The sequence below is a fragment of the Capsicum annuum genome, chromosome 10, assembly GCF_002878395.1.
Source record: "Capsicum annuum cultivar UCD-10X-F1 chromosome 10, UCD10Xv1.1, whole genome shotgun sequence".
Classification (NCBI taxonomy): domain Eukaryota; kingdom Viridiplantae; phylum Streptophyta; class Magnoliopsida; order Solanales; family Solanaceae; genus Capsicum; species Capsicum annuum.
Genome location: NC_061120.1, coordinates 133,299,382 through 133,321,520, shown reverse-complemented (window position 1 = coordinate 133,321,520; position 22,139 = coordinate 133,299,382). Strand labels below are relative to the sequence as shown.

At 32.5% G+C, this 22,139-nt stretch overlaps 2 long non-coding RNA genes across 3 annotated transcripts; both read left to right on the top strand.

Annotated features, from left to right (window-relative positions):
• The first annotated feature begins 6,933 nt into the window (after positions 1-6,933).
• LOC107845751 lies at positions 6,934-14,729 on the top strand. 2 transcript variants are annotated; one of them, XR_001666978.2, is made up of 4 exons: positions 6,934-7,235; positions 7,351-7,414; positions 12,954-13,012; positions 13,655-14,729. It is a non-coding gene; the product is annotated as an uncharacterized LOC107845751 (long non-coding RNA). The 2 variants fall into 2 exon arrangements; XR_001666980.2 differs by lacking the exon at positions 12,954-13,012 and having other exon boundaries at positions 6,963-7,235.
• LOC124888030 lies at positions 7,422-10,607 on the top strand. Its single transcript, XR_007045886.1, has 2 exons — positions 7,422-9,163; positions 9,284-10,607. It is a non-coding gene; the product is annotated as an uncharacterized LOC124888030 (long non-coding RNA).
• Positions 14,730-22,139: the final 7,410 nt, after the last annotated feature.

Sequence of the window (22,139 nt, the reverse complement as noted above, 5' to 3'; positions counted from 1 at the left end):
TTATATTCGTATTCTCATGAGGATTATGTATTTGGACAGATTTGAAACATTCAAAAGTTTTACGGAAGGGGAAGGCTCTTGCAAATTAACTTGTATTTGGATTCTTCGGCTGAGGTAGGTTACAGTTTAATTGGAGTTTAGACTCTACTTAATTGTATGTATGCTCCTAAATTGGATAGTTGTGGATTGATATTTGGACATGCTTGAAATTGTTGATATTTGGATTGTTGATTCATGTATAGATGTTTATTAAAAATTGACTTGATGGAATTGACTAATGACTTTAAGTGTACTTATAAACTTGGTACATTGTGTTGTATGATGTGAGGTTGTGTGAAGCTGACATTGATAATACTCGTTATATTTATGTTGGATCGGGTACCACGCTAGTACGTTTATATTTATGTTGGATCGGGTACCACGCCGGTATGTTTATATTTATCTTAGATCGGGTACCACGCCGGTACGTTTATATTTATGTTAGATCGGGTACCATGCCTGTACATTTATGTTTATGGTGGATCGGGTACCACGCTGGTACATTTATATTTATGTTAGATCGGGTACCACATCGGTACGTTTATATTTATGTTGGATCGAATACCACGTCGGTATGGGTATATGAACAAAGATTGTTCCCTGCAGGTCATAAGTATTTGGACAAAAATAAGTCCCATAGCATGTGTGTACATATTTGTGTTATTTCTATGGATGTTTATAGTATGGTTAATACTTTTGATGGTTATGTGGCTTGGTTGTGAGCATTGTTTGACCTGTTGTTGTATTGTTAATTCATTGAATATTTGTTGGGTGACGATGCCTGTCTACTTGTTATTTGATTTGTATTGTGTACATTCTATTAAATTGAGTTGGCCTATGATACTTACCAGTACATAGTGGTTTATACTGATACTACCCTATACTCTTCTTTTGTTGAGTGCAAAAAGTGTTCTAGGCTCAGACATGACCCCACCTCTAGAGTTTGATAGCAAATCTTGATCCAAGGGTGAGCACTCCATTTTCAGGCTGCCATGGGTTATCTTATTTGTTCTTGTCCATCTTTCGGGCAATGAAATATTCTTTATTTACTTTAATTTTGGATATCACTTTAGATATGATCTTTGTTAGTAGTTCTTGTACGATGATTTTCGGGTCTTGGGAATTTTAGTAAGTAGTATGTTTGAATTTCCGCATTAATAATAATTAGTCCTGAATATTTGTTATTATGTTGAATTTTAAATAATATCATCTAATATTGACTAAGTATTTGGGAAATGGTTCGGTTTAGATGGTTCTCTACAAGAAGATTAGTGTGGGTATCACTCATGGCCATTTGGGTCGTGACAAAGTTGGTATCAAAGCCCTAGGTTCATCAATCTCGTCGTACAAGAACATGTCTAGTAGAGTCTTACGGAACGATACAGAGACGTCTGTACTTTTCTTCGAGAGGCTATAGGGCCCTAGGAAAGTTCAAATTCTTCTTTTTCACATGCTATTACTTGAATTCGATTGGTATCTGGCAATTCCAATTGATATCTGGCGATTCCAATTGGTATCTGTTAATAAGAGCAATATCAAGTAGAGTTTCGTAGATTGGTGTGTAGGTCCCCACACCCAATCTTCATATGGCTATGAGGCATGTAGAAGTAATTTTTCTTTCTTTCTCTCCATGGTGCCATCCTAATCTTGGACTACTGGATTGAATCCAATTGGTATCTAGACAATTCCAATTGGTATCTTAATAATTTTGAATAAAAATCTAGGATATTTCAATTTGTATTTGTTAATAAGGTCTAAAAGTTATTGTTAATAGGTAAAAACTTGTGAAAGTTGTGAACTTATTAATTGCTTATGTTTGATATTTGACTAAACTTGTGTTGCCAGACTTTTGTCATTGTTGTGAATTGTTTTTGTTAAGTGATGAAAATTGACTAAGTTGTGTTTGTTGATAAATTTGATGGGATTATTTGATTTCTAGTTATTGTGAAACTCAAATTTCTATGGTACTTACTTATTTTTGGTACTATTATACTGATGAAATTGATGGTATGAGAATGTGATATCGAGAAAAGATGGTGAAAAAGTGACATGAGTGAAAAAAAACTAAGGTGATATGTGTTTTTCATAATGAGAGGTTCTTATTAATGATATTGTGGATGGACTCTTGTGTAGTTCAATTATTTGATATTATTTGGGGATCCTTGTGTGATCCAGCCATTGAGATTGTAAAATTTTTGTGCAGTTCTATTATTGAAACTATAATGGGTTCCTTGTGAGGACTAGCTAAGTGACATTATCTTTAAGTTCCTTATGTGAAGGAATTCTTAATGCTTGGCAAAATAATGAGTTTTAAATAAAAGTGATAAAACTAGAAGAGGTTGTTGATACCCACAGGATTTGATCGATGACTTGTCTGGAATGTAATATTAGTGATGAGACTGTCAATGAACTATAATTGATTTATTTTGTTTGGCCTTGCTTATATGCTAGTGGTGTGGGGACCACTCTTGAGGTGATTAAGAGTTAAGTAAGGCCTATAATAAAAATATTGTTAGGTAGAAATAAAAATGACTCTATATATATTAAATTGGTGTTAGTGATATAAGAGAGGTCTGGCTTAACCATGAAGTGTTTGTCGTTGCAATATATTTAAGTTAGTGATTGTTAGGACATAAGTTGTAGCTGTGGAGTGATTGTCAGGACATAAGTTGTAGCTGTGGATTTATGCATTAGGAAAAATTTTGAGAAGATAAATTATTATTGACTTAACCTTGTGGTTGAATTATACATTTGCATATCCCACAGAGTTGGCTGATATATGACACTTTTAGAGGATAGTAATTTTCATGATAGTGGCAATGCAAAATCAAATGGCTTAGTTACATTTACAAAATAATTAGTGATGACCCTGAATGGGAGAATAAATGAATTATTAAATAGCATGATTAGTATTTTCTTGAGTGATACTTGGTGGATATTTCTTGTTTAGTGGTTAAGGTATGATGATTAGATGGATATTAATAATATGTGGAGGATAATTTGTTGTAGGCTCTAATTCTGTGGTACCCGTAAAATGGCATGTTTATACCCCTTTTGAATCCTATTGTTTTCCCTCTCTCGTTTAGATTAGTTGTAGCATGGTTATGATGTAAATCTATGTTTGGAATGTGGTTTTAGTATTTGAATCATGATTTGTATATTTAGTCTTATTGGGCTAGTGTGGTAGTCTTGAAATCATAAGTTGGGTAGAGTTGACTTGAGTACCTTATTTCTAGTCGAAGCTGTTTTTTTAGGCTTGAATATGGCTTACTTGACATCTAGAAGATAAACTAGATACCTTAGACTAGTTTGGACACAGCGTGCCTAATTATGAAAATTGATGATTAGAAATGGGATCGTTTGGCCCACTTAGGCCTAAATTTATTAAGTCTTGTAGACTTAGTTGTGGATATTAGGCATAGATGAGGTTAGTAAACCTTAGAATCAGGTTACTTTGTAACTTGGTAACTTGTATTGATGTTCCCGGGTTATGGATTTTGAGTTATAGTTATGATATTTCGTGTGGAAGCGATATTGGTCATTTAGAGATGACATTCCTTCTACATACGTTATGTGACCTATAGAGATGTTATTTCCTCTTAGACTTGATGTTTGGCCTATCGAGATGTTATTTCCTCTTAGATATGCAAATTGGTCTTTGAGAGGTGATATTCCTTGTAGTCATGATGTATGACCTATAGCTATAAGATATTCTATAGACGATTACATGTGTATTTATATTATGCCTTCAATATGTGAGATAGCTCCTATATGTAAGATGATTAGAGATATGCTATGGCTTATAAATATGATTAATGATATGAGTTTTGGATATGTATATGGGCCTAAGTCCATGATTATGTTATTGTGACTATTTTGGATAAATTAATGGGCAAAGGACCGTGTTATGATAATGATTGAATATCCGAAGAGTGTTTATCAGTATAAAGGATACGATTACAGTTTATGAATACATATATGTTTTTATACACATCTCTCTGGTATGGGATGTAGGAAGATGCGGTCTGTTACTTACGATTTTATTGATTGAATACTGGTGATGGCATGCATAAATCTGGTACATTCATAAGTATTATATCGATAATTGATGTGGTTGTAGCTAAAATATTATCTCACGATTGTTCTACCTAATTAACGATTAAGCTACGTGGTAACTAGTTGTCTATTAGGGGACTATGGCACTTGATGACTAGGAATCTAATGTATTAGTTAATGAATCTTACTTAGTTGAAACATGGTAGCTAGCGATGGTTAATGTGTGACTTATGGTGAGGTCGGGTTTAGCATAGGTAAAGATTAGTGAATAGTGATGACTAAGTTTGTGATGGCGATTAGTCGGGTAAACGAGGAGTAATGTATTAATGGGACTAGATAATAAGAGATGTTGGTAATAAGAGGTGACTAGTTAATAGCTTTAAATAGTTGCTAAATGGTTAACTAATGAATAGTTAAGCAAGGATTAGTTGGTAAACGATGGTTAAATAATGAATGATGTCGGTTAATAAAAGATGGTTAGGTGACAGGTGGTATTATGTTGTTTAGTAATGATTAACGGATATAAGATGATTAGTTGATAATAATAATGGTGGATAAATGACGGTTTTCGTCTAATGATGAACCTAGACTAGATGTTAGATGCTGGCTATTAAATAAATAGTTGTTAGTTGCTATCCGGTGAATAAAGATTATGTGAAGGATAATGTTTAAGCTAATAAATAGAGGTTATGTGATGGCTAGCAAACTAGTAATTCTATTATAATAAGTGTTGGTTAGCTAATAACGAGTAGTTGGGAAGTATTGACTATATAGATATTCTATGGTGATATGACTATTTTTTTATGAGTATTTTAGTGTATGTTATTTGGTAATGACTATTATGATAATATGTTAATATCCGTCAATGACGGAGGATATTATTATGATGATGTTGATACCCGATAAGGCTGGAGGATACTATTGATGATGTGTTGATATCTGGCAATGCCGGAGGTTGATTACAATGTTGATGGTCCTGATGAGGACAGTTACAATGAGTTGTGATAGTTATTGTGTACTTTGCATTCATTCCTACATGCACATCGCCTAACACTAGTATGTACCAATATTTATCAGCCGGTATAGGACGATTACATATATATGGGTGAAGAATATGCCTTATGTTGTTGTACGATGATTGAACCTTTCGAGTCTGGGGCGATGGGGGTACGCATAGGTTCGGCTACGTATTTGGTTGTCCGTAAGTTGAGGACTAAGGGGATTGCGTCTGTGAAGGTTTATTGGAAAAAATAAGAGGTCACTTGGGAAACCAAAGCAAACATGCGTAGCAAGTATCCACATCTTTTTGCTAATTTAGGTAATTGCTTGTTTCCCCTTCTTGTCTTTTCTTTGCCCGTTCGGGTACGAACGGTTGTTTAATTGGTATCTGATGTAATAGCCCTTTCGGTCGTTTGTGAAATTTTTCTCATCTTTTCTATTTTAGATCTTTTCGTAATTTATGTACGTGAATTTATGACCCACGGGATGAATAGTATCAACTTTTGAGATGTACGGAAGTGATTTAAGTTATTATTTGAACTATTTTCTTGAGGTCTCGATAAATTTGAGGGTCTATTCAAAGTCTGGGGTATTTTAAATAATGAATTTAATAGTGCAAGTTTTAATTTATTTTCTTATGTGGCCAACACAAGAATTAATTTAAGTAAAAAGGGTTTACTATTTCTATTTAAAGATAATATCGAATAATGGGGAGCAACAAGCCACGATGGTTAGTTGCAGTTCAATTCTCCCCAAAGCCGCCTTGAAGGGTTTCTCCCAAAATAGCTTCAGGTAAGATTCTAATGCAATCATATAATTGTAATGAATGAAAGTTGAATAATTCTTACAGGTGTTACTTCCTTTATATAAGAGTTCAAGGAATTAGTAAGATTATTTTAGCCTGATGATTGCAAGGTGGTGGATGATAAAGTTGTTCCTATTAGTACTAGTAGAAACACGTGCAGTAGCAATAGTTATGGGAAACATACAATGTCTCTATTTAGAGTTAAGATAACTATGTTAGGATAAGATAGATAGTATTAGCTTCTGGTGCATTATAATTAAGGTTCTGGTGCATTATAATTAGGAGGTTTAATTAGTAGTTAAATTATATACTCTAATGATGACAATCATTAGCTTTAATGATTGAAAAGTGGCAAAGTAAGGGTCTGTTAAGAATAAGTACTATGGTTACTGCTATTTTTGATAGAATAACCACGACAAATAAAGTAGAATAAAGAAATTTTTATTTCTTGCGCTTTTAGAGGGAGTTGGAGTAAATAGATGGACACGAGATTTAATTAAACAATGATAGTTAATCATTTGGTTAATAATTACCAAGTGGAAAGGGTATAAGTGATGTCTTGTACATGGAATAGTAAGTCATGTAGTTTCTATTAGTTATTGAGTCTTTAATTCTAGAGTACCAGGTTACGATCGGAAAGGGTTTTGATCAATTTAGGTATAGGTGTGAGATTAATCGAGTAAGAATTTACAAATTGGGTGTCCTTATATTTGTATTCTCATGAGGATTATGTATTTGGACAGATTTGAAACATTCAGAAGTTTTACGGAAGGGGAAGACTCTTGCAAATTAACTTGTATTTGGATTCTTCGGTTGAGGTAGGTTACGATTTTATTGGAGTTTAGTCTCGACTTAATTGTGTGTATGTTCCTAAATTGGATACTTTTGGCACTACAAGAAAAACTTTATTTATGACCAACATTTTGGGACGAGCTGATAATCCTGTCTCTAAAAGTATAGTTATTGAGACAAGAATACTTTTTGGTCCTTATTTATGTATTTATTGTGAAGGTAGTAAATTGTGGTCCCAAAAATATTTAGTATATGGTCCCAAAAAATATAGAATTGAAGGCATGAGCGGGGCTTTTTTGTTTTTTTTGTTCTTTTACCAGAAATTAAAGCGCCAATTTCTTTTCTTTACCAAAAGCTAAAGCGCTAATTTATATGTATATGCCGAAAGTGAAACTTAAAAAAAATTTCTTTTCTTGACATTAAACTATCAGTAATTAAACCCTAGAGCTACAGTAATCACTCACATACTTCCAATTTCCACATCGATCTGCTCTACGAGACAGAATTTTTCTCGTAGCTCTAACCAAAATCGAGGAATTCCAAGGTAGGCGTCACTTTCTAATCGATCGATGTTTATGTTTTTGTTTTTTCATTCATAGGCTGCTCAATTTTTGTATTAATATCAAATTTTTTCTCGTTTTTCAATTTCCACTGATCAGCTCTGCCTAATCTCAACGAGAGAGAGTTTTTCTCGCAGCTCTAACCTAAATCGACGAATTCCAGGTATGCCTCGCTTTCCAATCGATCGAGTTGCTGTTTTTCATTCATAGGCTGCTGAATTGAGATATTAATTTCAAAATTTTGCTTGTTTTCCAATCGATCGAGTTGTTGTTTTGGTTATCTTTATTACTTAGTTAAGTGATATAAGAAGTTCTAATGTTTAGAATCTATCTGTCTGGTTGTGAATTTTGAAAATCTAGTGAAATTTCTGTAGATTGTACTGGAGATTGTGTTAAATGTGCTATGTTTGATTTTCTTTGTTACTTAAATGAACTTGAAATTTCTTTGTTACTTGGAAATCTGGTGAAATTTTGTTTGTGCAGTCACTATGTTTTTCTAATTTTTATCCGGTTTTCTAGCTACGACCTTGTATTTCGGGAACACAAAAGCTGCATTACAAAATATGCAATAGACAGTACCTGTCACATAGGAGTCTCGATTGAACTGTCTTAGAGAATGCGTGTAAAGTGTGTCTTGATAAGAATCGATACGACAACGATTTATGGCAGACATATTAGCTCCAAGTCAAAGAGCTTTTTATGATCCTGCTGTGTTCTGTATACATATGTCCTATAGTATAAATCCTTGGCCAATTTCAGCAACAGTGGAAAAGCGGAAGTTGGTTGATCCATTCACAACATTGAGACTACCAGTTATGATGGTAGAATACATGCCAGCACCAAAAATTATCAAGTTCATTTTCTTCTTAGTAACCTCAACGTTCTCTTTGTAAATCCCCTTCTTGACATAGATCATATACCGTGTTTTTCTCTTATGTGGTACAGCCGTGACTACTTCAGCAACTGTTTGATAATCCAGTACCATCCTGTGCCACCACTGCATTTGCTTTAATGGCCTTACCTGAACTCTCCATCATCGTCCTGTCTCGCAAACTGATCCAGGACGACATTCTCCCTAAAAGCCACATAAAAACTTCCTTATTCTTAGCCGTTACAGATGCGATCATCGCCAATGCTGCCTTAGCTCTCAAGACAAACTCATCAAGAATCATTTTGTTTTCAGTACTTTTAGTAACAGAATGTAGCTCATCTAAGCATGTAACGTAGTCAGACTTGTCTAACCCAATCTACCTCAAGAAATCCGCTAGCTACCCATCTGTTTGGTCAGACTTATCTAACCCAATCTCCCACCATTATTGAACTTTTGTTTCCTGAAAACTATATAAGTCAGCTTTCCAGTAACTTGATGATTTAATAATTTCCCTTTTCTGAGTGCAATTTAATCCCCTCACTTTCCAGCTGATATTTTTTTCTAATTTCATCCCAGCATAAGAATGTCCTTCCTTCCCAGTCCCTTCTCATCCGAATCCGCAAAAATTCTCTGCAATTATCTGCTACACTTATCCTTTTGTAGTACTGGAGTTCTAATTTGTATTTGTTCCTTTCCGGCAGTCCTGTTCGTTCAGTTCTTATGAATAGTGCTAGTGCTTACTCTTCACAACCAGTAGTAACAGAATGTAGCTCATCTAATAAATCATCTTATGTTGTCGCTGAATTAGTTAGGAGACAAAGTTATGTTCATCTAAATTTAGTTAGAAGACAAAGTGGCTTTTACTGTATCGTTGAAGGGTAATTTGCTGTAAAGATAAGACCAAACCAGTAGGTTCTCCGATTTGTTCAAATAAATCATTGTTTTACCTGTAACTTGTAGTGTGGTCAGAGAACTGGTTAATATACCTTTGATCTTGAGAGTATTGAGGAATGTTCAATTTCCAAACCTCATCTTTGCAAGGTGCGTATGAGGAATGTTCAATTTCAAAACCTCATCTCTATTTATTGACCACTTAATTGACACCTATAATAGTATACAAAGAAGCAAATACAAAATAATTGTCTGATAAACGACCAGCAGGAGGAGTTACAAACTCTACCATATGTTCTAGTGAAGTAATGGGAACGGAAATACGTAACAACTTCGTGGTTCAGGAGAATGACTGCGTAGGAGTTAATACTTCATTACCTCTGTCTACTAATGAGGTTAAGCCATATTTACAAGAAGTTAAAACAAGTAAGTTTTTCGAATCAAATTTCTATTGAGGGTTTTTTGTCTGTGAAAGGTGTGGTAGCTGCTGTGGAGTTCCTGCCACACTCTGTGAATCTTGTGGTTGCTACTTGTTGGCGTAGTCTACTTGTCCTTTTTTGTTTTACTAGTTATGACAGTTGTGTTACTTGTGGATGCGTCGTGAACCTGAAAGGAGGCTCGTTTGTGCTAGTTTCCCCAGCTACTTTTATCTTTTGTTTGATGCCTCCATGATTTCCTGATTGTCCTTCTGTGTAATGCATTTCTGATTCCATTCTAGTTTGCTTCTGCCTCCTAGATTTAGTTTGCTTACACTCATAATGACGATATGTCATTGCTTTGTAGATGGAAACTTCGTAGTTTTGGGTAGTAAATTAAACAAAGAGCTGAATCATGACAACTTTGAGTGAACAGTGGATGGAAACTAAATTCATAAGTTATATGTTAATCATCTTCTATGTTTGACGAACAGTGTTTTTCCAACACCCTTGAGTGCTCCCAGAAACAAGGTTCCACTGCTGATATCTCGACGGCTTACCTATAGCATGACTTCCCAGTAGCAAGACTAACTGTTTTTCCAATATCCATGATAGAGTTGTATCTTTTCAGCACTTTCTTTAGAAATTTAGTGCAAAGCCATAGTCAGAAATAGGAAAACTCAGATTATTTGGCTGTAGCAGAACCTATAACATCTTTTGGAGCTTCTTTCACGCAGGGAGTTCTCTAATCAATTACGCTTCGTGAACCTTGAGTGATTTTACCAAAAAGAAAAAATATAAAGCTTAAATCAATTACGCTACGTGAACCTTGAGTGATTTTACCAAAAAGAACAAATATAAAGCTTAAATCAATTACGCTACGTGAACCTTGACTGATTTTACCAAAAAGAACAAATCTAAAGCTTAAATCAATTCTTTCTTATTTTAACTGCTAATAATGGTACGCTACATGAACCTTGAGTGATTTGTAATACTAGGTATAATAATGTTAAAAGAAGGATTGGCATTTGAAGATTAAATTAAATTATCAAAAAAAAGATTGGTGTTTAAGATTTCATTACTGGCTTGACATTTTTTATTGTTGTATCATTTATGCAGTTGGGAATGCCTCTTTTGGCATACTAGCTTAATAAATGTGTGAATTACTCTGGTGTGGACAAAAGGAAAATCAGAATGCATATATTCTGCCCAGACAAACTCCCAGCTTTCCTTTACAAGACCATTAACAAACTTTCCAGAAACCTGGCACCAATTGTTATTCACCTTAGCAGGATAATAATATCCGTAAACATGAGTTGGTCGACCTTTTATACTATAGCAATATATCTATTTACTCCATATGTTCAGAATGAGTAGCTTTCCAAAATCTGCACCTCATATTAAGTGAAACAATATGGTACTATTTGCTGTCATATTGAACTAACAATGTTTAGCTCATACAGCTGTGTATTTATTTTGAAAGGTTCTATTGAGAAAGAGCAAGGAAAAGGACTAAGAAGCTCTACCATGTGTTCTGGGGGGGGGGGCTTATGTATTTCTTGGTGATGCTTGGATTATAAGTAAATGAGCTGCTTGACATAGTATACTTTTTTAAACAGAGAAGATGTATGACTGAAAATACGGACTGCTGCTTCTTGTGTGTCTATTCGAGCGATAACGTATAGTAGAGCCATTATACCTACTGTTGCTTCTGTTTTTTTTTTTGAAACTGTTTTGCTGCTTCAATTTCTCTCTCGTAAAAAATGTCTCTGGAAAGTTTACTTTACTTTATTATAAGAAAAATATGTGTGGTGTAAGAAAATAGCTCCAGTTAAAGGTCTTTTCACCTTTATTTTAGTTTATTTAAGAATATATGTGGTATAAGAAAACAACAAACTGCTTTCACCTTCCTGAATGAGCAAGAACTTCACAAAAGTTAAACTCAATAGTTACCCACTTTATTCCACTTGTATAAACTTGACATGTCATGCAACTATTGTGCCAGAGCATGTAGTTTAACTTATGGATTGACTTTTCAAAACTTTGTTCTGATAGATTTTTGATGATTCAAGTTACAAGAGAAGATGCAAGTTTAGAAGATGCACAAGCTTATTATTATTTTGCTAAGAGCGTTATGTAAAGCTTGAAATCATATTCTAGCTCGGCATTATAATTTGTTAAGTTTTTTTGTTTAAAAAATATTGAAACTATTGACAATATTCTAGCTCGGAATGTTAATTGGTTAAGATTTTATTGTTTAGAAAATATTGAAATTATATTTATTATACTTTGTCCTTTTTGGTAATAATTCTATATTTAACAATGAAATATATACTTTTAGGATATTAAGTTTCAGGATGTACCATTGGTGGTAAATTAGAGATACAAATATAATATTGTTTGGTCTAAACGTTAATTTAGGATGACTTAGTTGCTTGTCTCTAAAGGTTAATCAAGGACGGGTCATTTTCTCGTCTCTAAAGATTAATCAAGGACGAGTTAATTGCTTGTCCAAATGGAGTAATTTAGGACGAGGTAGTTACTCATCGCTAAAAGGTTTTAGCGACCACAAACTAACTACTTTTAAAAATGAAAGTCATATATTTGGGATGACATATATGGTCTCTAAAAGTGTTTTAGCGATCGGATATGTTACCGTCACTAATGACATTTAACGACCAGTTAGAGCATGTCGTCGCAATTGACCTTTAGCTAAGAAGGCTATTAGGATGTGCCGCGACGAGCATTTTCCCATCCTAAAAGGTCATTTGCGACCATAATTGGACTTTTAGGGACCAGATTTCCCTTCCCTAAAGGCTGTTTTTCTTGTAGTGTGGATTGATATTTGGACATGCTTGAAATTGTTGATGTTTGGATCGTTGATTCATGTATAGATGTTTATTGAAAATTGACTTGATGGAATTGTCTGATGACTTTAAGTGTACTTGTAAACTTGATAAATTGTGTTGTATGCTGTGAGGTTGTGTGAAGCTGACATTGATAATACTCGTTATATTTATGTTGGATCGGGTACCACGCCGGTCCATTTATATTTATATTGGATCGGGTACCATGCCGGTACATTTATATTTATGTTGGATTGGGTACCACCCCGGTACATTTATATTTATGTTGGATCGGGTACCACGCCGGTACGTTCATATTTATATTGGATCGGGTACCACGCCGGTACAAGTACATGAACAGAGATTGTTCCCTGCAGGTCATGACTATTTGGGCAAAAATAAGTCCCATAGCATGTGTGTACATATTTGTGTTATTTCTATGGATGTTTACATCACGGTTAATACTCTTGATGGTTATGTGGCTTGTTTGTGAGCACTGTTTGACCTGTTGTTGTATTGTTGATTCATTGAATATTTGTTGGGTGACGATGCCTGTCTACTGTTATTTGATTTATATTATGTACATGCTATTAAATTGAGTTGGCTTATGATTCCTACCAGTACATAGTGGTTTATACTGATACTACCCTATACTCTTCTTTTGTTGAGTGCAAAAAGTGTTCTAGGCTCAGACATGACCCCACCTCTAGAGTTTGATAGCAGATCTTGATCCAAGGGTGAGTACTCCGTTTTCAGGCTGCCATGGGTCATCTTATTTGTTCTTGTCCATCTTTCGGGCAATGAAATATTCTTTATTTACTTTATTTTTGGATATCACTTTAGATATGATCTTTGTTAGTAGTTCTTGTACGATGACTTTCGGGTTTTGGGCATTTTAGTAAGTAGTATGTTTGAATTTCCGCATTAATAATAATTAGTCCTGAATATTTGTTATTTTGTTGAATTTTAAATAATATCATCTAATATTGACTAAGTGTTTGGGAAATGGTTCGGTTTAGATGGTTCTCCCACAAGAAGATTAGTGTGGGTGCCACTCATGACCATTTGGGTCGTGACAAAACTTAACCATGAACCTGTCAAGAACTTAACCAAGGTCTTAGGAAAATCTTCAGCAAATGCATTATGTCCAATTTATAGTCTCTTTAAGTATAGTCATAAATTATAATATCATGAAAAGAGGCACTATATCTCATCTGTAAAATTTGAAGGTACATATTTATTTAGTATATGTCGCTAAGCTCGTAAATGCTACATTACTTCAATTCTTTTCACTCTCACTGTACAACTCATCATTTTCCTTATTCTCATATCCTTCCTTTTCACGGCTGACTAAGTTTTGTTTGTACTTTATTTAACAGAATGACTTTCCTGCTTCAATTTTCAGTGTGGGTACAAATTCAACTAGTTCAAATGATACAAGTCCTGCGAGTCTTATGAATGACAGCTGGGAAAGTAAACTTCATAATTAATTCTCTTTTTTGTAAAGTTTTTTACCAGGAGTATTTAACAGGTATTGATGCAACTTTATTTTGGAGAGTATTAGCTTAACCTACATATACAAGGGAGTCTAGAATGTCTTCTATTGAGTACATCTGATAGGCATTAGTATTATTATTATTTATTGAACTAGTGCTAGTGTTGGGTGCTGCTAATTGATTACAAAGGATATGTTATCAGTTCGTTGGAGTATCACATCTTCAGAGATGCATCTTGTGGTGGATATACCTTCAAGATCTGATTGTTGAAAATAGCTCCCAATTCTCAGTCAAGATAGGTTACAATTTCAACGAGGGGAGGTGGGGTCGTGGCAAAGTTATGCGAAGGGAGCAGGTAGTGCAGTGCAACAGAACTTTACAAATGAGTTTGCTTTAGTGTTGAGGCACTCTCTTAGCTTGACCAGGAGAAGAGGCCACATAAAGGTCCCTCCTCATCATGTGGCTGCTATCATGTTAAGATCAAGAGTCAGTCTTTTTAGAAGGACTTGTCTCAAATCTCAACCAAATAACTATTTATCATATCCGCTTCATTGTAGAGGTCTTGAACTATCATTTAATGTGGCTCTGAATAGGCTTCCAACAAGTTCTGGTCCGTTCCTTCGTGGCCAACCTTGTTTGTCTAATGCTTTAATTGCTGCGCTCAAAAGAGCAAAAGCTCATCAGAGGAGAGGCTGCATAGAGCAACAACAGTAGCAGCCACCTCTTTTAGCCATTAAGGTTGAGCCGTAGCAGCCCATTTTGTCCATTTTAGATGACCCTAGTGAGTAGGGTTATGAGGGAAGTTGGTTTCTCTAGCATTGCTATTAAAAACAATAGAGGAATCTACTTCTTCAGTCTTTCACTGCTACAATAATCCACACCTACCTCTAATAAGAAAGTAGAGACTATTCTTTTATGTTAGTATAAGTTGACTTGCTATATCAGACTAGATTTTCCATTTTCGTCTCTCAACTGCATCTCTGATGAAATATACATGACACCTATTTGCTCAAACCGTTATGCATCTATTTATTTTTTAAATTATAATGGACAAACATAATGAAATGTATTTGAGGTACATATTTGCCTTAGGCTTATGGTCTTTGTAGTGTCGGGCAGTTGCTGGAAGATTTACAGGAAAAGCAAAAAGAATTGGACAATTTAAAAGATAACTCAACTTTAAGAAGCAGAATCTAGAAATGGTTGCTTATGAATGTGATAAATTCAGATCTTTATGCAATGAAAAAGATGTAGGCTTCAGGTGTTTGTTAAATGTAATTAAATTTGATTTATTAAGCTGACAATCATCTCATTTTATTACTTTACTAAGAAACTTAGTCGCGCTTCGCTCGATCATAAAATACGTTATCAAATATATACTTTAATTTATTTTAATATATTAAAAATAATCAAAGAATCGAAATTCAATTGTGAAATATTTTGATTGTATACATTGATATCAAACAAATGTTGTATTATATTAATATACAAAAAAAAAAAAAAAAAATTTCATCCGAAAAGTTAATGTGAACCTTTTCAGTGTTCAGATATTATAAATTTATGATCTATTAAATTCACTTTATTAGCATGGTGTTCTAATGCATATTCGATCTAGCCAAAATATATTTATTTCATGAAATCTGTAATAATTGAAAGAAAAGCTCAATGATTTACAAATAACTATTTAATAATTAATTGTCACATTATATATTATATATAAAAAAAAGGAATGAAAATGAAATTATGCATAATTGTTCACATTTAATGTCTATTATTAATTGTAGGGTAAAGTGAGAAAAATTGATTAATTCTAGCTTAATTTATTAAGTGAACAACTAATATGAGATATTTTTTTTTAGTAAAATGACAAATTGAAATGCAATGGAGAAAATATTATTTATGAGCACTTTTTGTATGAACCGTATTCTAAAGAACCCAAAAGTCTTCTAATATATCTATTTAACTTTTTTCTTCCACTACAATATTATTTTATTTTAAAAAATAGTTTCAATCTATTATGAGACCAAACTTTTTCATTATCCTATAGTTACTTATTTCTTATGCATTTTATATTTTTCTAATCATAATACGTAATAAAAATGTTTTCTTACTTCTCTTTAACAAAGGAGAAAGACAATTTCATTTCACAATTATTTTTTTTCCTACAAATTCAATATGCAAAGAAGAAAATTTAAGTTTTAATATTAACTAAAAAGTAATTTTTAATAATATTTTAAAATCTAAATAGGTGAATAAACGTATAGCTTCAAATCGAACCATCTAAATTAGTGAAAGGTTGACAATTATAGAGAGAGATATCATAAGCTTATACATCAATTTTTGGAGGTTATAAATATGAAAGGTTACGCTGACAATTATGATTATTATTAAAAACAAAACTAATAAAGATAATTAAAGGGGGAAGTTAAGAGTTTTAGTGAAAGATTGTCAATTATTTATAGAGAGAAGTATTATAAATTTATATATCAATTTTGAAGGTTATAAACATGAAAGGTTACATTGACAGTTGACTGCTCCAATATATGTTGCCTTATCTATGTTACGATAAATGTTAATAATTCTTTTTGCAGCCTCTTTAAATTCCTAAAAAAAAAAAAATTCTCACGTTCCTAATTTAAAGTCAAGCTAATGTTTACCACCCCTTTTATAATTTTTAAAGTAATTTAGTTAATATATTATATTAAAAAATTGGAAGAAAAACTCACAAAAAAAATTATATATGATAACCAATTTCTTGATTGAATAAATAAAAGGAAATAAAAAGAACAAAGAAAGAAAAAGGGGTGATTAAGGAAATAATATAATTATCATTAATAACATTAATGATGGTTCTTGATTTAAGGTGAAATTCATGTCTTTTAAAATTAGAAAAAATCTCAAAAAAATCACAAAATAAATAAATAGTATTTCAGGCCTTAGAAATAGAAAATAGAGAAAAATTTATGAAAAGTGATATAATTTTGTTAATGACCAAGTAAAAAATCAACTCATTATTTATTAAGTATATATTAAATAAAAGATTTTAATTACCTCAAGGCTTATTTACACATTCAATTTGTAAATTAATTACTTTACAAACTCTACATCTTATAACTTAGTATAAAAATGCTAATAATGTCAACCACAAGGGTTACTGTGGTGGTTTAGCACCTCACCCCTTAAGCAAGAGGTTGGGGGTTCGATCTCCCCACCTGGTGAATGAAAAAAACTCTGTGGCAAATTTTCTATCGCTTAGTGCTCTGACAGTAGGAACAGAGGATTAGTCTCATAAGCAAGAGGTTGGGGGTTCGATCCCCACCTGGTGAATGGAAAAAACTCTGTGGCAAATTTTCTATCGCTTAGTGCTCTGTAGGAACAGGTGGGAATACCTTGGAAAACACACAAAAAAAAAAAAATGCTCCAATAAGTGTTGCCTTATTTATGTTATGATAAATGCTAATAATTATTTTTGCAGCCTCTTTAAATTCCTAAAACAAAAATTCACAATTTAAAGTCAAGCTAATAATGGTTATCATTCCTTTTACAATTTTTAAAGTAATTTAGTTAATATGTTATATAAAAAAGTTGCAAAAAAAACTCACAAAAAAAAAATTATATTATATGATAACTAATTTCTTGATTGAATAAATAAAAAATAAATAAAAAGAACAAAGAAAGGAAAAGGGTGATTAAGGACCTGATATAATTATCATTAATAGCATTAATGATGGTTCTTGATTTAAGGTTAAATTAATGTCTTTTAAAAAAACACAAAATAGATAAATAGGATTATAGGCCGTAAAAATAGAAACAATTTCATACTTTTTCCATATAAAACTTGCAAATTAATCTCATAAAACCAACCAAAAGATAGAACGTGAATACTGTCTCAGCATGTTTAAATGGACAGGAATATTTACCACATCCATCAGCAACTTCATCTCTGCTTTTGCCAACTGGGAACCTACTTTTCTAAGTCCAACCTTTAGTTCATCATATGTTATTTTTCCATCACCATGACAGTCCATCAATGCAAATATCTCTCTAATTACTTCAATCTCTTCAAGTTTCACCATCTACTTTGGTCGTTGACAGTTGAATTCCTTCCAGCACTATGTTAATTTTTGAATAAAATGAGAAAGAGGGAAATTTTTCAAGAAAAAAATAGTAGAAAAAGTCCCCCAAAAATGAGGAAAAAAAGATAAATAGAATTCTAGATTTTAGAGAACGTCACATCAGCGATCTTATAACTTAAGTCACACATTCGATAAATTTCTGTATTAGATAGCAAGTACTTTTGTCCCACTTATTCATTGAACCCATCTCTCTATTTTACAACTAGAATACATACTTCAACTTGAATAAGGTGAAAATTTATCAGTACCTCACAAAAGCATATAAGACTTGGATTGTAATATCTTGAAGAGGTTTACAGGTACTGACGGCAGCTTGCTCCTGAATCATGGATAGGGCAACCAGTAAAGGCCTTGAGGACTGCAATTACTTGGAATGGAGTAACATACACAAACACAGCCCAGATCAATGCAAGGATTATAAATATAGCAGTAGCCCTTGGATCCCGCCAGCTTAGTATGGCAAGAGCCCTTTTACCTTGTGTTGCCAAATCTCCAACTACAGTTTGCACCCTACCAACCACGCTCCTCAGCCGATCATACCTCATTCTAACGACGTCTATTGGCAGGAAAGGTGGGAATATATCAAATTCTTCATCCAGTTCATCTGGGTGAGCATTTTCAGTTTGCAAAAGATGAGCATCCATGTGGGGTGGAACTATAGGTATAAAGGATTTATGAGAATGTGTTTGGTTCCATGACCTTTCAACTCTCAAAAACGGTAATGAAAGAATTAATGTGTAATTAATTTTTCACATAAATGAATAAAATAAGAAAGAGCAAAATTTTTTAAGGAAAAAATAGTAGAAAAAGTCCAAATACTTGTGGTTTTGAGCATTTCAGTATCTCCATACTAGCTATATCTGCAGAAGGACAATATTAGTAGGGTACACTCACAAGGAAGATGAGTTGAAGACTTTAAGCTTATGTAGTGAAGTTAATCAATCCCAGTAGACATAATCTCTCAACAAAGCCCAAAAAGATGAAACATGCCTCATTCACTAAATAGCACGGCTGAAACAAAGAAAGATTAATGAGGAGCGGAGAAATGATGAAAAGACGATAGAGAATAAGAATAGAAAGAGGAATATTCTTCTGCAAGCTGATAATACATCAAGCAAGAGACAACAAAGGAGCCACGTTGATGATTCAAAGCAGAAGAAAGATAAATTGAAGACTCCATAGTGGTGATATTTCTTAGATGTTCTAGGGCAGGAGATGAAGAGTGTTAGGTGGAATGGATTTGGAAATCCTAGGATAAAGGGTATATGTAATAAAATAGGTGGGCTGCATTTGGTCTTTTTGTTGTTTTTGGTGTTGGTTTTCGGATTTGTGTCGATCGAGTCATGTATTGATTTTTCGTTTGATTAATTAATAAAACCCCAAAAGTTTGATTAGACAAAAAAAAAGATGATTGATAATTAGTAGGGGTACTGTATTATTATTACCCTTTTATTTGTTGTTTTGTAAAGGGTGTGTCAAGTTAAATATGTACGAGTAAAGACGAATGTGTATTAGTTTATTGAATCAAAATAGAATTGATTAACATTTTTGCTTTTTTTCTTAAAATTAATGGGTAAATTAGTGAAAAGTATTTTTTATTGTTATGAGGAAGTTGCTTGGGTGATAAACACCTCTCACTTTCAATTATGGAATTGTGAATTCGAGTCATCAAGAGAGCAAAAGAGCGAGCTCCTAGAAAGGGGTTCAAGAATTTTTTTATTTATTTATAATTTTTTTAAATAGCACATAAAAGTAAAATGTGACATCAATCTTTTATTGGGGTAAAAAAATATTATTCTAATTCTTTTGGTCGGTATATTAACAATTTTACTGATTTTTTTTATTCAAAAAAGTCTGTCTTAATTAAAGAGATTATATTTTTCAAATTACCTGCTCTGTTGCACACTTACTCCAAGGAGTTTCCTGCAATTAAATGTTAAGTAACCTAAGACTATAAGTATAATTTTTTATTAAAAATAGATTGGGGTAGGGGAAAGGGAAATAGGGGAGAAAATTATATAAATTAGAGAATTAAACCTTTATCAATAAGGTGAAAAATTAGATAGTCAGTCAACCGCGGCTATTAAGATTTTTGATTACCATAAATTTATTGAAATTAAGTATTTTTTTGGTAAATTTATACCACTAAACAAAGTGTCTAGTTATCTTTAACTAATAATAAAATAAAAACCTCAATATAAATAATTACAAAATAAAAATCTCAATGTAAATAATTACAAATAAAAAGGATTAGACCTTACTTTACCAAGTCTAATGTATTGAAATTTTTGGGGTCAAGTCATATATATCGCATCTAATTTTTGTTTTTTTCGTTTTTAATTGATATTATTCACCTCAGAAATAAAAGGGATCAACTACTGAAAGAAATTAGAAAAGATCCAGTGAAGCACTGGTAGAATAATTGTTGATTTCATAAATGACAAACGTGTAGGACTTGGTCTTTGTTTGAACTTTCCTGTACTTCATAATCATTAGCCTAATTAATCAAAATTCGTGTCATGCATTAATTAAAGAGGAAAGCATGGTCCTATTAAAATGTTTCTTCATTCTAGACTAGAATCTGAAAATTTTAATGAAGATAAGGGGATAACAATCATTTCATAATATTTTTTGATAACAATTGCTTTTTTAACTACACATTCTTATATTTGTATATAGAAGTGTTTTAAAAGGTGGGAGAGTGAAGCGAGACATTTCACGTAGCATGGGGCAAGACATAAGTCCAGAGATATGAAATGTAAGTTCCACGAATCTCACGGGGCATAGCTCCTATAAATTTTTAATTCTATAATTAATAAAATAAGATTTAAAATAAAATTTTTAAAGAAAACTAATATATATAAAAATTATTATAATTATTATATGAGTAAGTTAATAAAACAAAAGTATGATATAATACATGCGATACACCTTAATGATAATGTTAGAGTTGTAAAGTCACATCTAAAAAAAAAAAAATATAGCAAGAAGCGAGATCATGTAATAAAAATGTTGTTGTTTGAACCAACTCAACATCAACTTTAGAATACTTAAAAACATGAAGAAAAAACTCTATCAACTATTAAATAGTAAAAGAGAATTTACTGCAACAAAAATATATGGTCTGAGATTAAAAAGTACAATCATTTAGAGATCATCTAGCACTCATTTTGCCCAAAAGAAACACAACTACTAATATACTATAATATTTCTTGTTAATTTTCAATTTTATTTCTAATGTCAAGAGCCTCCATAAACTTGAGCACAACTTCATTGCCATTTTTCTTTGAAACCATAGAAATTGCTCTCCTTGACGTCTTGCCTGCAATAACATATTTCATATCAAGAAATAAGACAACAAAAAAGATTTTATACTTGAACAAAAAGTAAATATCAAACACTCAAATATCTATTGTACATCCGCCTGTTTGGATTGACTTTTAATAAGTAGCTTATAAGCAAAAAGCTAAAAGTCATGAGTTGGTATTACCCTACTTTTGGCTTTTGGCTTATGAACACTTTTTTGGCTTAAAATTAAGTGCTTAAAAGCACTTTTTTTTACTTTGCCAAAAACTATCAAAATTGAAAAAGTGCTTAAAAGCTAAAAGCACCTAAAAATAAGTCAATTCAAACACCCACTAATAAGTTCTACAAGTTCAAATTGTTTACGCAATTGAATTCTCTCTCACTTTTCTAATTTGATATGAGGTATACCTAGAAGTTTCATTCACACATAATTTGCATACACTTAAAGCTACTCCCTCCATCTCATTTTACTTGTTCTAAATTAATTTGACACGTTGATTAAAAAAATATTTAATAACATGACAATTTTACCATAGTACCCCTATTAAATGATGTTTATATTTTAATTTGAAGAAAAGGTAATTAATGCAAAGGGTAAAACATGAAAAAAAATTTATCTCTTCTTGATTTATAAAAAATGATAGGTAAAATGAGACGGAGGGAGTATGTCAAAAGGGCAGAGTTATGTAACAGATCTACTTTTCCAAAAGTACCAAAATTTCCAAATGAGCCCAAGAAAATCTAGAATCAATTAAAAAGATTATACAAAAATAACCAAAAGTATAGCTAAAAGTTGTGGCAAAAGAACCTAATTATCAAACAAGCATTCATTTTTCAAACAAAAACATACTCCAAAATAGTTTAGTAAGAGATTAGAGTCAAGGGGTCATCTAAAAATAACCTGGTGTAAGTTATATAGCTACATG